Source organism: Triturus cristatus, chromosome 3_2 (genome assembly GCF_964204655.1).
Source record: "Triturus cristatus chromosome 3_2, aTriCri1.1, whole genome shotgun sequence".
Taxonomy (NCBI): Eukaryota; Metazoa; Chordata; class Amphibia; order Caudata; family Salamandridae; genus Triturus; species Triturus cristatus.
Genome location: NC_140584.1, coordinates 115,922,360 through 115,937,877, shown reverse-complemented (window position 1 = coordinate 115,937,877; position 15,518 = coordinate 115,922,360). Strand labels below are relative to the sequence as shown.

General features: G+C 45.1%; 1 long non-coding RNA gene across 1 annotated transcript in view; it reads right to left on the bottom strand.

Moving 5' to 3' along the window:
• Positions 1 to 7,645: 7,645 nt before the first annotated feature.
• Positions 7,646 to 15,518, bottom strand: part of LOC146856884 (uncharacterized) — a 166,089-nt gene continuing 158,216 nt past the window's right edge. The window contains exon 6 of the long non-coding RNA XR_014979513.1: positions 7,646 to 7,762. This is a non-coding gene — a long non-coding RNA (uncharacterized LOC146856884). The remainder of the gene's footprint in view (positions 7,763 to 15,518) is intronic.

The following is a 15,518-nucleotide window of genomic DNA, read 5'->3' as shown; positions in this document are numbered from 1 at the left end:
CTCAAAAACTGTTCAGCATACAAATTTGTCTGCTCAACAATCTCACCCAAAAATACATCATCCATAAACAATTGAAAAAACCGTATAGGCAAAAAATGTTCACAATCCACTCTACACCCTGCATCACCGCTAAAGGCAGGCAACACTGGTTGCACCATGTTTGGATCAACCCAAAATCCAGCACTTCCAGTAGGAAGCCTAGCAGCATCAGACTGCAATCCAGATGCCTCTTGCACCATCGGCACAGCAGTTTCCTCCTCTAAAACAGGCACTTCATCCGCACTGAGAGTTGCTTCATCCACACCAAAAGTACCTTCATCTGCACAGAGAGTACCTTCATCATCCGATGATTCCATGTGGAGAGAAAACTCACTGCCAGAATCTTCCCCTCCCTCCTCTCCCTCAGACGCACTGTCAGTCTCATAATCCTGCTCAGAGGAAGATTCAAGAAGCATACCAACCACCTGTTGAACAGTCGTTCTACGGCTAGCTATAATGCTTATTAATAAAGGTGACTTGTCAAACAAGTCAACAACAACAAACACCTTGTAAAATAAGTAATAAACAAAAAGCACCTTTATCAAAAACACATATATACTCCAAAACAATACTACTCACTTGCCAGAGGCAGCTAAACTACTCACCACCACCTACTCTGCACAGACACAGTATGGATCAACAATATCCCACTAAAAAAGAAATAGAAAATAAATTACACATAAGACCATGCAAAACCCATCGCAAAGAATTTCATGCTCAAACCACCAACTAAATATGCTGCCATTATGACATCACCTACAAAAAAATTCATTCAAACATTACAATATTACTCATTTGGAGTAAATACAACAACAACAAAAATTCTTACCAAAAAAATTTAACAACACAAAACTGCAGAACAACCACTGTCGAAACCAGAAACAGGAATCAAAAGCTTTAGACTAGAATAAAAAGGAGAAAAAAACATTAATGTCACATATGCATACAATGCACTAAACCATCACGTACTGCGCAAAATGTATTGCTTGAACCTCCCACTTTCAAGAAGGAAAGATCGATGGGCCAATCCTTTACAGGCAACGCGGCGAGAATCTGGAACTCGGCCTCAGCTCCAGACCACCCCCTCTTCCCAGTCCTTCAAAACTGACCTCAAAGTTCTCCTCCTGCAAAGACACTTCCAAACTTAATTCACGCCCTCTCTATTATCTGAAGGAAGTATTTACATTATAGAAAATTCTATTCTCCATGCCTATAGAAGTGCCTTCCCAGTGTGTTCCTGTGTTTTGAGTGTCTGCCATTTATTGCACTTTTATACCTCTACTTGTACTTTGTACTCTTTTGTAACTTGCACACATGTCACTTTTCCTCTTGTAACGTATTGTTTGCTACCTCTTGTATTTTGTTTGCTTTTGATACATGCACAATTACCACCATTGCCTCATGTAACGTAACGTTTGCTCTTGTTTTCTGAGTGTCTGCCATTTATTGCAGTATTTTACCTCTACTTGTATTTTGTACTCTTTTGTAACATGCACACATCACTTTTTCCTCTTGTAACGTATTGTCTGCTACCTCTTTGATTTTGTTTGCACTTTAAAATATTAAAAAAATAATGTGGCCATAAGGAGAGCGACCCTTGCCTAAGGGGCCGCTCCCACAAACAACCCCAAACCTAAAAAAAGAAAAAAATCCCTGGCGCTAGTGGCCATTCCTGCTGCACGATCGAACGATCGTGCAGCAGGAATGCATAAAAGAGACATCGGGGGCAGAGGCGCAGCTAGAGCTTGTGGCGCCCGGGGCTATCTCTCAGATTGCCGCCCCTGGGGAGGGGGGTTGCTGGGGAAAAAGGACGGCGACCACTTGAAAGAGGTCCGAGAGCCACTTCACATCACCGCTAATAGTTACCTCGATCATGCAAGTTACATGCACATACATGACACGGTCCAAGGCTACACAGTTGAATACACCAGTGACTGGCAGTACAAAAGAGAACACACAGACTGCATGATCTAGCATGTGACATCCATCAGAGAGCTGCGTGAATAATTACCTGGTAATCCCCTCCGCACAATGCAAACATGCACATACATAACACTGTTCAGGGATCCATCATCTACAGCTGACATTAAATGACCATTCATCATGGTCCCCCCATTAAAGCAGTGCACTTTGTGATCTGCATGGTACATGTTCTTTGCAGCAGGCACATTAACCCTCTGTGCTACCTTTCCAGGAGTCAACCCTTCCACTAGACAAAACTCCATCTCTCTCTAGGAAGAACATTAATCACCAAAGTTATCATGACATTTTTATTGTTTCTGAAAATTGCTGGAGGCTAGGAAGGAGGCAGCAAGTTTTTTTCAAACCATAATATACTTGCAAACACTACGCACCCACCCGAAATAGGTACCCAGTGAGCGACTGGATCACTGTTGCTCTAGGGTGTGCTGCTTCGTAGGCCTGCCCGCAAGACTGGAGATGAACTTCAGTATGGATTGTGGTGGACAGGCCTTCAAGGTTAACCCACAATTGACACCACTAGGGTACACCTGCTTGTGCTAAGACATCAAGCCTTATAAGGTCTAGTGGGGCCTTCTAAGGTCTAGCATGGGAATGTGCTCCCTCAGTACAGTGGTCTGGTGGACTGGTCATGAAGGTTGAACCCGGTTCCCCAGTTCCAAATTCGAGAGCTCTGGCCATAGTGCCACATCCTCTCCCCCCACTGAACACCATACTTGCCCACTGAGAGAAACTCGCACTGCCTTCAGCTATAACCTAATTGTGCCCGCTATAAACACTTGGATGTGGCTCAATTCAAATTATGCACTTGATAAGAGTAATATGCTGCCTAAAAAATAAAAAAATGCAACCACTCATAGGGAATGCAAAGCATGTGAAATGTAAGCAGAAACAACATGGTTACCTTAACGATCTCTCACTAACTATTCAGAAATCAGCGAGTAGTTTTACCTGAAAAGTTATGGGCATGACTAGAGGGACCTGAAGGGAACCGTTTCAATGTCCATTGCTTATATCCTTACAAAACGTAAGCAGTATGGTATAAAAAGACCACATCCATAAACACAGAGCCATGGTACACATTGTGTTTTCCAATCCACCCATTGACCAGGTATTGCAGTACCCCCAGGAATGGTACACTTTCCCACCTGGGAACAACAATGCTGTTCAAAGAAAGTCGAGAAAACGAAAGTAGCGCTTCACTGGCAAACTCTGTAAAGTGATGCTGATGTATTTGGATGTAAATAAAACCAATCTGGCCACTTTGCAACCCCTCTGTCTTGCTTTATTTAGTTATGTATTTATTTTTCATATTTAAAACCTTCTATCTCTCTCCATCCTGCTGCACTTTGGAATAGAAAAATGTCAGAAAAGGGCATTTCCCGCAAGAGTTTTTCTTTTTTGGATCCATTTCACAGGGAAGCAACTAAATGAAAAAGGTTGTGAACCTTTTCAAGTTACGGTTTTCAGTAAATGAGGAGCAAGACAGAAAGAGAGGAAATAATAGGAAGAGAGGGGGGGGACAGCTGCCAGCACAAAAAAGAAGAGGACATTGCCCGAGTCCAAATCCCCCCTCCCCAGCCCCAAAACTCACCTTTCTTCTCCGTTGCGCAGGAAACAAATGGCTTCCTGCGCGACGGAGAACAAAGGGGAGACCTCCAATGACGCGCTGACGTCATTGATGACACGGGGGAGGTGAAGGTCTTCCCCTGCCTTCACAGTAAAAAAAAAAAAGGATCGACCACTCACGGGGGGAGCGCCAGCGCTTCCCTGTGGGTGGGTGTCATTACGAGCTGGACTCGTCATGGGCACATCGCGACTGTGCTCCATGACGAGTCCAGCTCGTCATGGGCACACAAAGGGTTAAGTTATACAGGCGATTTTTAAGGAATTTGTATAAGTTTGCAAAATCGACAGAAGAAATTTCATAGAAAAACAGTCAATGTTTTCCTATGGAAGAACATTCAAGTTACGGGTAAAGTATGTTCTCGTTACTTTTGTAATCCAGTGCTGGGCTCCTAGGCTCATTACTGGGACCTCTATCTAAAACAGGTAAGTAATTACGTTTTCACAGTTGGTACGATTTTTAAAGAATATTTGTAGTTTGCAAAAATCGACAGAAGAAATTTCACAGAAAAACAGTCAATGATTTCCTATGGAAGAAAATTGAGTTAGTGATAAGTATGGTTGTGAGTACTTTTCAGGGTCAGTGCTGGGCACTAAGATCCAGCACTGGATCTCTCCTAATAGCAGGTGAGTATTTCCGTTTTCGTTAATCGGATTTTAGGTGAATATTTTAAAGTTTAGAAACTCCACACTTAGAAGAAATTTCAGAAGAAGCCAGTCAATGTTACCCTGTGGAAGAAAAGTGAGTTATCGGCTTTTGGGTAAGTACTCGACTGGCAGAGTTAAGGTTCTGGGCATAGACTCAGGGGTCTCCCAGGGTCAGGTAAGTACAGTTGTTAAACCCTCAGCGGCACAGGGGCAGCCGGGTGCAGAGTGAGTTAGGCCCAATGATATCCTATGATAGGCAGGGGGGCCTTGGTTGGTGGCTGCTGACTAGCAGGCCACGCGGCTGTGGGTGCTGGGCTCCTGGTCACTTGCTCACGGCAAATGGGGAAGTAGGTAGGAGTAGAAGTTGCACTGCCAGGGCCACTCGGGCGGCTGGGTGCAGGGTGCTTTTGAGCCTTCGGGCAATCAATGGATTTCAATGGGAAAGCTCAAGGACGAACAAAGGCTGCAAGCTCGGGGACGAAGATTCTCCAGGTGCCACCACCACTTCGAGGGGTAAGTTGGGTAGTTGGAGGATAGGTAGGTACCCAGGAGTCAGGCACAGGGGGCCGCCGGGTGCAGGGGTGCCTTTTGATGTTGGGAAATCTTACCCTCTGTTGATCGCGGTTGGGGGGGTCCCTGGTTCTGAGGCTGCAGGCGTTGTCAGGAGCATTGAGGTGGGTCCTTGGGTGCCGGATTCGGGGTCACAGTCGCCGGGGGGACGTCCTCTGGGTCTTTGTCCACTCTGGCACAGGCCAGGCTTGGCGGGTGCAGAGTGTGCAGGGTTCGCGGTTCCGGGCTGATGCCAGGGGTTAGAAACTTGCTTTGAGCAGAGCCACTGCTCGTGGGAGTCCCAGGTGCTCAGAGTCACAAGGTAGCCAGGTCCTCCTGTAGAAGTGGACCTCAGCTAGGCCTACCAGTGCAAGGGGTTCGCCCTTCTCTGCACAGAGTCCTCAGACCAATAGGAAGAAGTTGGCACAGAAACTGGAATAGAAAATACAAAGTTTAATAAACATCATGAGGTGGAAAAACATTCACATAGCACCCTTCGGTATTGAATGAAGTAGCACACCAAACAGAAAGAGCATGGTCCTTTAATACCCACACAGGGGCTCAAAAGAAGGCGGTCCAAGTATAGAAGGTTTTATGTACATATAAGGTCATATAGAAATGCACAGTCGACAAGTAACAGTTTGCCAATGCAAGTAAACACATCCTGACAGTTACATACTACTAACAGCTGCAAGGACAGCTGCAAACTTAACCGGGCATGTGCGAAGGTGGAAGATGCTAAATATAGTTTGTTTCTAGGCGGATTACAAGAGCAGTCAACACTGAGGGAGGACAGAGCACATGGTGAGCACGTGGCAGCACATGGCAATCAAAATGGCTGCCAGAAATACAAATGGATTCCACAAAATGGACAAGATAGCCTCTAAATACAAGATGGCTTCCACTAATGCTAACCCAATCGCTGCCAATTTACAACAGATGACCCTTTTAGCATTAGCTGAAGACATTCGTTCCTCTGGGGTAATCTAAATATGCATCCCGTACATCTATTAGCATTATTTCGGCCACCTCTTTATTCAACATTTGTTGGGCCTTTGTTTCTGCAACATTCCTTTTGACAGGTATACAGACAGATGCAAATGGAGCAAAGCATTGGACCACATTGGATACATACACAGCATGTAAAAAGTATCGTAATCATTACACACAGGATAGTCAGTAGCTTCCAGCCCCAAGCAGAAACAAGAGTCCAAAACCATCCAGCAAAAGTCCAAGTACCAGTCTCTGGATGAATTTCTGCAGCAATCTTATGCAGTTTTGATATTGCGTCATATACTGAAGGTGAGTGACCCGGTATGAATACGCAACAGCTGCTACTCCTCTGTAATGTTCCCAAGTGCCATAGCTGTCTGATTGGTAACAGCTTCCACAACTCTAGTCAATTGTCTTATTTTCCTACTGTTTAATGCAGTACCCACAAAGAAGAACAAACCTAAATTAAAATCGACATATTGTTGCAGAGTAGTGTCAGTTTGGTCTACTTCATCAGCACTTATTGTCCTTTTGTATCTATTTCTAGAGATATCGTGGAATAATGTAAGGTCCCAGTGGTATAATGCAGGTGCCAGAAACACAGGGGGCAATAGAAAGGACACATAGCACTTGACCACCCAGCAGGTAGTTGATAATATCCGTGGCTACCATAGATAAAGTAAGTATTATGTGAGGCTATAAAACTACTGTTATTTACACCTTCAATAGTCAGAATTACAGTACATTCGCTTTTCCCCACTGGAATCCTCCCAATACTGCTTATACATAGATCTGCTTTAGCTCTAGTAACAAAAATCACAAATTGTTCATTACTGGTAAAAGTTCTCCTATTTGTGAAGACATATGGTGTTGAAATATTGTCCGGTTGGTACTCTTCCCATTCCCATTTGGTCCCTTTGGCCCGAGGATAACCATCTTTATCTTGGTAGCATACTTTATTAAGGTGAAAAAGAAGCCCGCCTACTGTACGTCTTCCAGATGCAAACAAAAGCGCATACCAAGCTTGACAAGAACCATTATGAGAAAAGGGAAGAGGAATAAAAGGTGTTCCTCCTTTCTTTTGATGTGCAGGTATCATCCCACACACCCAACAGTTGGTAGTATTTGTGGCATTATGAGTATGATGCAACATCTGGATAAAGATATTATTTAAGTAGGATTGTCGATGCTTCTGCTCATGGTAGGGAAGCGTAAAGTAGTGGTGTTCAACTGATACTGGAGTAGTGGCGATCAAAAGCTCTCGAGCAGGAGACACTTTCTCAACGAACCAGGTTATTACTGCTACAGCCACCATAGCAACAACAAACCCTATAACACAAATCATCTTTCTCTTAGCAACAGTTGATCTCATTGTGGACATGATCAGCTTGTCATTGGAAACAATCGTTGGAGCTCTTATCTCTGGGCAGCCGTTGGTTTCTTCACCGAGGGTCAAGACGGGTGTCACTACACTATACAGGACTGATCCCCCCCCCCCCTTGCACATCGGCATTCCGTTTCACTAACCCAGGGCGGTTGCTCAACCAGTCTATTTCGACGATGCAGGCTCTTTCCGTTGTCTTAGTTGGTATCGGGATACTCCAGGAATCGTGTGGTCCGGGAAGACTTCTTCAGGTTCATCAGGTGATATGGCTTGGCCTCTCTCTGTATCCAGGATGTCCCGATGGTCAATCAAGGCAGCAGGATCCACCAAGGTAGACGGCACTTTCTTGCAGTGGGTGGAGTGCACCCAGATCCTCCTGTTCGTCACTCGGACCGCATTTCTCATTGAAAGGAGCACCTGCTCCGGGCCGCGCCACCTCGGCTCCAAGCTGCTCAACCTCTGGAATGATCGGATCATCACCAGGTCTCCAGGTCGAAGTCCATGGCCTTCACCTGCAGACCTATCAGGAAGAGCTTCTCGAACCTGTTGATGAATAGAAATCAAACTGTCAGTCAATTGTGATAGGTAGTCACTCATCAATACACATGGTACATCATGTATGGGACGTGGTTTAGGAATTCCCCAAATGTTCATAGGCCTTCCGAATATCACCTCATATGGTGTAAGACCAGATCACGAATATGGAACTGATCTAATGGACAACAGTGCTAAGGGAAGCCTGTATTTTAGCCAGTTTCAATTTAAGTGAGGTGTTATACCTTTCCACTAGCCCTGCTGATTGTGGATGGAAAGCAGCATGACATTTCTGCTTGATCCCTAATCCCTTCAGGACATATTCGACAACTTGCCCAATAAAATGGGGTCCATTATCACTTCATAAAAGTTTACAAACACCATATCTAGGGAAGAATTCCTTCAAAAGTACCTTTGCTGTAGTGAGAGCTGTATTGTCCTTCCTAGGGTATGCCTCTATCCATTTACTGAAGGCACATACCACTACCAAAACATACATTAAGATGTTACAGTGCTCAAGCTGGATGTAATCTATTTGCAAAACTTCAAAAGGTGCGGTTGGCGTAGCAAACCCTCCTGTAGGAGTTTGTGTCCCTTTACCAGGATTATGCTGAAGACAAATCAGACAAGACTGCACCATCTTTTTAGCTGTACCGGCAATTTCAGGATGCTCCCAAACTTGCGTGAGCAATTTCGTTATCGAGGAGGCTCCAACATGTGCCGGCCCATGTGCCATATGAATCATAGGTTGTAAATAGGCTGTAGGCAATCTCCACTTGCTCATCTCTTTATTCCTCCAACAGCCCTCATCGTCCAATGTTCCCTCCTTAGAAAATATGCACAATTTCTTCTGCAGAAGCAGATCTCTGCATATCTAGCACTTCCTGTCTGGTATCATGCCAGCGTTCAGCCTGTGACTTCACTACGTACATAGACGTGGTGCTTCGCTGCATGGCAGTTTCACGGGCTGTTTGGTCTGCAAAAGCATTGCCTTGTCCTATCTGATCAATTACTTTCTTATGTGCGCTACATTTAACAATTGCTATTCTCTTTGGGTATGTTAAAGCAGTCAAGAGATTATGTACTAATTCTCCATGCATTATTTGCATCCCGTGGGATGTAAGAAAGCCCCTCCCCTTCCAGAGTAGCCCAAAATCATGAGCCACTCCGAAAGCATAGCGGCTATCTATATAAATGTTCACAGATAAGTCTGTACTAAGTTCACACGCTCGTGTCAAAGCTATTAGCTCAGCTGCCTGAGCTGACTTCTGTGGAATACGAGCTGTCTCAACTACCGTCTGAAGTGTTGTAATTGCATGTTCAGCTGACGTTGTACCATCTGGTAACTTCAAACAGGACCCATCAACCCATAGTTCCCCATCAACACTTGAAAGGGGCGTGTCTTGCAAATCGACACGGCCCTTTGTCTGTTCCTCAGTAAGGAATATACAATCATGAGACTCCTGTGACTGAGACTGAGTCACCGGGTATGGCAACAAAGTGGCTGGGTTTAGTGTCGCACATCTCTTCAGTGTAATGTGAGGGGCCAACAATGTCAATTTGTATCCTGTCAGACGAGCACTAGTTAAATGCTGCGTCTTCGTCTGATTTAAAAGGGCATCAACCACATGGGGTACTAGCACCAACAGCTTATGTGACAAAACTATCCCTTCACTCTGAAGAATTGACACAGCTGTTGCTGCAACTGAACGGAAGCATCCAGGCAACGCACGAGCAACAGGATCAAGTACTGTTGAAAAATATGCACAGGGACGCTGTTTGTCACCGTGTCTGCACTAAAACTGAAAGTGCGCAACCATCTCTTTTGTGTACATAGAGTCTAAAAGCCTTGGTGTAATCCGGAGTGCCTAATACTGGTGCAGAACAAAGGGCTTGTTGCAATTGTTGGAAAGCATTCTGGCATTCAGTCGTCCATGGAAGGGGCATTGGAGTATCTTTAGTCAAAAGAGCCAACAGGGGTTTAACAATATGTGAAAACCCTAATATCCATTGCCTACAAAAAGAAGTAAGACCAATGAATGCACGGACATCTTTCTGAGTACGGGGCACTGGTGTGTCTAAAAAAGCTTGAATGCGATCTGGTGTGAGTGCACGTCCCTCCTTAGACAGAAGGTGACCTAAGTAGGTTACCTTCGGTCTACAATATTGCAATTTCTTTCGTGACACTTTGTGATGATGGGAAGCAAGAAAAGAAAGCAAGGACAAAGTACATTTTTCACACTGTTCAGGGGTATCGGCTGCCAACAAGATGTCATCGACATATTGTATGAGAGCCACACCTTCAGGCAAAATGAAAGAATCAAGTTGTCTTTTTAATGCTTGACTCTAAATACTAGGACTCTCAGTATAGCCTTGAGGAACTCTACAAAATCTATACGATCGATTATTCAAAGTGAAACCGAACAAATATCGGCTATCAGGTTGAATAGGGATCGAAAAGAAAGCATTTTTCAAGTCTATCACAGAGAATGTAGTTGCTGTCGGAGGAACCAAAGTAAGAAGTGTCGTTATGTCAGAAACCACGGGGTATTGTGGTACTACAATCTTGTTAACTTGTCGCAAATCAATAATGAATCGGTAAATCCTAGTGTCAGTATCTTTTTTCAGAATAGGAAGAATCGGACTGTTATAAACATTGTCAGGAACTTCCTGAACAACCCCCACTTCAATGAGATCATGGACAATACGTATGAGTGCTTCTTCGCCTTCCTGTGAAATTTTGTATTGAGGCAAACGTGGCAGTACAGCGCCCTCCTTGACACTAATATGTACTGGTGGAATAACCATTTGCCCTACATCAGTGTCTGAAGTATCCCACAAAGTACTAGGGAGTGAAGCTAATGCAATATCCTCTTTAACAAGACAAGCTCTCTCCGTCACAGGATGGTTGTCATTCAAGATAACCCGTACACCTTCTGGAGAACATCGTATCGTAGCCCTGAAATACTTGAGCATATCAAGACCCACAATATTGTCTGGTGTATTCGGGGAAAGCAAAAATGGACATGGAGCAGTAAATTTATCCACATGGAATGCAAGTGGTTGTGACAGTGGGCTAAGGGAAGGGGTTCCATCGAAACCTATTGATGTAATGGTTAAGCCAGACAGGGGAGCCCTTGGAACCAATTGTTTAGACAAGGCGCTACGAGTAGTTCCTGTATCAACCAGAAACTGATCAGTAGAACCCAAAACATGTGCTGTAACATAGGGACCCCTCTGATCTACTGGAACTTCAACTGATTCCTTACCCCATACTAGGCAATCCTATGCATAAGCAGAATCTTGAAAATCAGACGGCACATAGTCGGACATTTGACATTGGTTCCTTCTATCAAAAGTGTTAAACCCATCCTGCCCACGTATATTAGCATCAAACCTAGCACGATCACCTGTGCTTCCTCTAGGCCCTGAATATCCTGAACGATTTCTCATTTGTCCCCGACCACGTGGACACTGCTGAGCACGCAGTGCTGGACAATCGGAAGCCCAATGCCCAAATTTCTTACAGTACGCGCACTGGTCAACAGACAAATTCGAACGAGTATAAGAAGGGAAAGACGAACTATAAGATCCATGTCCACCTCTATCACTACCTCTAAAAGGCGGACCATAAGCATGAGCCAACATAACCTTCGTTTTTAATTCTTTGTCTTCTTATCCTCATTACCCTTTGATTCTAATTCCTGGCGTTCATAATACTGAGCCATAGTCAAGAGAGAAACCGGAGAAGAGGTAGTCCATGAACTCTCACTGGCTTTTAAGCAACTAGCTATTCCTGGCAACAGGTTTGCAACATATTTATCGACAAACAGATGTCTGCCCGTGTCATCTGTCAATGACTGGCCACTAAAATCGTGGAATGCTTCTTCAAAGCCAGTAATGAAATCAGAGACCGATCCATCTGCCTTTTGCTTACAAGACGCTAAAACAGTCCAATCTATCTTTTTAGGGGGAATAATCATTGTTAACTTAACTAATATAGCTGCGGGAAGATCTAAAATTAACTGACATGGCTTCTGTGCAGGTTCCCTTTCTACATCCATTTGTTCTAAGTCTTTCCATAATGCCCCAAAAGCTGCACGATCATCAATTTTACGAACAGTTCTCCACATATCAGGCGGTAATATCAATCCGAAAAATAAATCAATATCAGGCAAAGTCATAGTACAAGAGCTAATAGCACCCTCAACTTCTTCATAAAAAGCGGCTGGATTTATCGCGGATCAGGCAATGCAGTTTTAAGTGCCATGACATCCGTCCTATTCCAAGGAGTATAAACCCAATTATAAATAAAATAACCCTTTGCATCGATAGAAGCCTTATCACTTGTGCCCATTCCTTTAGGAGGAACATACAAAGGCACGGCCTCCCGCATAGGTTTCGCATGAACTATCATAGTCTTATCTGTTCCGAAGATAGAAGCTTGTGCCATGCCGGTCTGAGATGTCTGTGCAGCTACGTCTGCAGCCTTTTTCTCCTCTCGCAAACGGACTGCATCAACACGCAGTTTAACTAAACGCCTGATTGTATCTTGGGAGAAAACAAAAAGACCATCACGCATTTGCTTACAATTATCTGCTACATCGTCAGTCACTAACTCCACAGAATATTTCCTAAACAGCTCAAGGACCTCTGCGGCAAACACCTCAGTAAAATACAGCTGCTCCCTTTCCTCACACCCTTTCATACTATCTAGAAGTTCAGAGGCGGGGGCAGTGCTACAAACTGCTTTACGAGCAGCAGATCTAAGCTGGGACGCACGCTCAGCGGTCAACATAGAACGAGTTTCTTATGCCTTGTGTTCCTCCGAACTGGAGTCCTCATCTGACTCATGAGGGGCAGAAGGAACAGTATACGGAGGTGGAGGATGATCTAATAATAAGAAATCATTTTGTAGTTTATTAAGTATAGGATAAAGGGGCCTTCGAACAGCGTATTGGCCAGTTACCTGTAAATTGCGCTCCCTATCTTCTCTCTATTTTAACTCTTTTATTTCTTTGTTTTTCAACTCTAATGCTTTCGCATAAATGATCTTTCGCTGTTCTTTTTCAATCAAAACTTGCTCACGCTTCATTCGTTCACGCACTTCTTTCTCCCACATTCGTACACAGTCAAACATATCTTGCCTAGTCTTTCGCTTAAACATACATTGTTCCACATATTCAATCTTTCGTAAATCAAATGACCCAAGCATAGGCCAACGCAACTCAGAATCCTTACAAGTGTATTTATTCCATAATGTGCTGTACATTATAGAAGAAAGACCATACTTAATATACATATCCCTATTAGGCGTCCCCTCCGGGGGGGCCGGTTGTGCTTCATCGAGTCTCAAATTGGTACCACTACAAAAGCAACACATCCTACGAAGTGTGCTAAAAACAGGCATGCCAAAAATAGTGCAGAATATGCAGTATTATAATCAAAGTAGCACTTAAGGTACTTTTAGTACGATGTGCCGTTCAAATCAATTCAGATTGCAATTTATATATGAATCCTATAGAAATCCAAGTTGGCCAACACAAATTCCAAAATACAAAAGCCGCAGTAAGTGTTTCTAAACTACCTTACCAATCCCAGGCATAAAAACCAACAATAAGCGCCGCAGAACGACTCTTACCAATCACTTGGTATCCAGGTTCCAACTGCCAAGTTCTAAAATCGACCAAATGGTCACTGCACGGCGAATCAACAGAAGAGATCTCAGTCGAGGACCGGCACCACCTGTATGGTCAGATCAGAATGAAAGGAAAAACGCCGTGGTTCCCAAGACTCTGGTCTCATCGGGCAGCGATCGCGTTCAGAGCGAGATTCCAATCCTTCGTCGCAACCAATCCTTCAGACATCCGAGTCGCCGATGAGCCCCACGTGTCGGGCGCCAATTTGTAGAAGTGGACCTCAACTAGGCCTACCAGTGCAAGGGGTTCGCCCTTCTCTGCACAGAGTCCTTAGACCAATAGAAAGAAGTTGGCACAGAAACTGGAATAGAAAATACAAAGTTTAATAAACTTCATGAGGTGGAACTACATTCACACAGCACCCTTCTGTAATGAATGAAGAAGCACACCGAACAGAAAGAGCATGGTCCTTTTAACCCACACAGGGGCTCAAAAGAAGGCGGTACAAGTATAGAAGAAGGTTTTATGTACATATAAGGTCATATAGAAATGCACAGTCGACAAGTAGGAGGAGTTAACAGTTTGCCAATGCTAGTAAACACATCCTGCCAGTTACATACTACTAACAGCTGCAAGGACAGCTGCAAACTCAACTGGGCATGTGTGAAGGTGGAAGATGCTAAATATAGTTTGTTTCTAGGCAGATTACAAGAGCAGTCAACACTGAGGGAGGACAGAGCACATGGTGAGCACGTGGCAGCACATGGCAAACAAAATGGCTGCCAGAAATACAAATGGATTCCACAAAATGGACAAGATAGCCTCTAAATACAAGATGGCTTCCACTAATGCTAACCCAATCGCTGCCAATTTACAACACTCCGGGGTTTGTGAGGTTGCTGGCCACAGGAGGTGCCGGGATTCAGCAGGAGCAGGTTCGAGGATCGACAGGCCGGTAGGGCTGGGGCCGAAGCAGTTGGTGTCTTTCTCTTCCTAGCAGCTGCACGGCAGGTCTTCTTTCTTCTTTGCTAGTTTAGAATCTGGAATCTAAGGAAGGAAAGTTCAGGGTGCCCCTAAATACTAGATTTAGGGGCGTTACAGGTAGGTAAAGGGCAGGGACCAATGTGTCCCTGCCCTGAGGTGGGTACACCCCCTATACTGCCACTCTCCTGTGGGAGGGGGGCAGTAGCCTAGTACTGATTGGGCAGGGCTTCCCATTTCCAAGATGGCGAGAGCCCGGATATGTGCTTCACCTCGCCTCCCCCACCTGAGGGGTGGGGTTGGCAGAGGCTGGCACACCCCTGCCCTCACTTGGGGTTTCCGGCTAGTCTTCCTGGCAGAGTGGGGATCAGAACCAGTGGGTGCCAGTTGCTGAGTACAGCAAGTGGCCTGGAGAAGCTCACAAAGGCGGCATGCCTTTGAAGCTTCCCCCTGCCCATCCTGGGGGAGGAGACGTAGCACCTCGCCCAGGATGTGCATTGTTGCAGGCCCAGGAGAGCGGGGGCTCTCCACCCAGGGGTCCAGTAACATGTCTGCTGTGTGGCAGCCTAGGCAGCCTCTCAGACAAGACGTGGATTGTAGGTTAGGTTTCAGGGGGCATCTCTAAGATGCCCTCTGTAGTGCTTTACACATTAAATCCCACACTGGCATCAGTGCGGGTTTAATGTGCTGAGAAGAAGTTTGATACCAAACTTCTCAGTCTTCAGTGTTTCCATTATAGTGCTGTGGAGTTCGTGTTTGACGAGCTCTCAGCACCATATTCTCTTAAATGGCAGCACTGCACTTACAGTGCCCAGGAAAGGACCTGGGTACTGTTAGGGAACAGGGCTCATGCTCCTGTGCCCACACCACTGGCAGAGGGCAACCAGCTAGAGGGGTGGCTGATGTATGCCAGGGCAGTGTAGGTTGTGGGCATGGCACACAGGGATGTGTGCCATGCCGACTCTTTGTTTTGTCTTGTACCCAGACACTCAGCCTGCAAGGGCAGTGTGTTTGTGTTAGGGTACAGGGCCTCTAAGGGTGGCACAATACGTGCTGCAGCCCTTAGAGGCCTTCCCTGGTCACAAGGCCCTGGGTACCATTTACCAGGGGCTGACATGTGGCCAGGGTGTGTCAATTTGGATTTT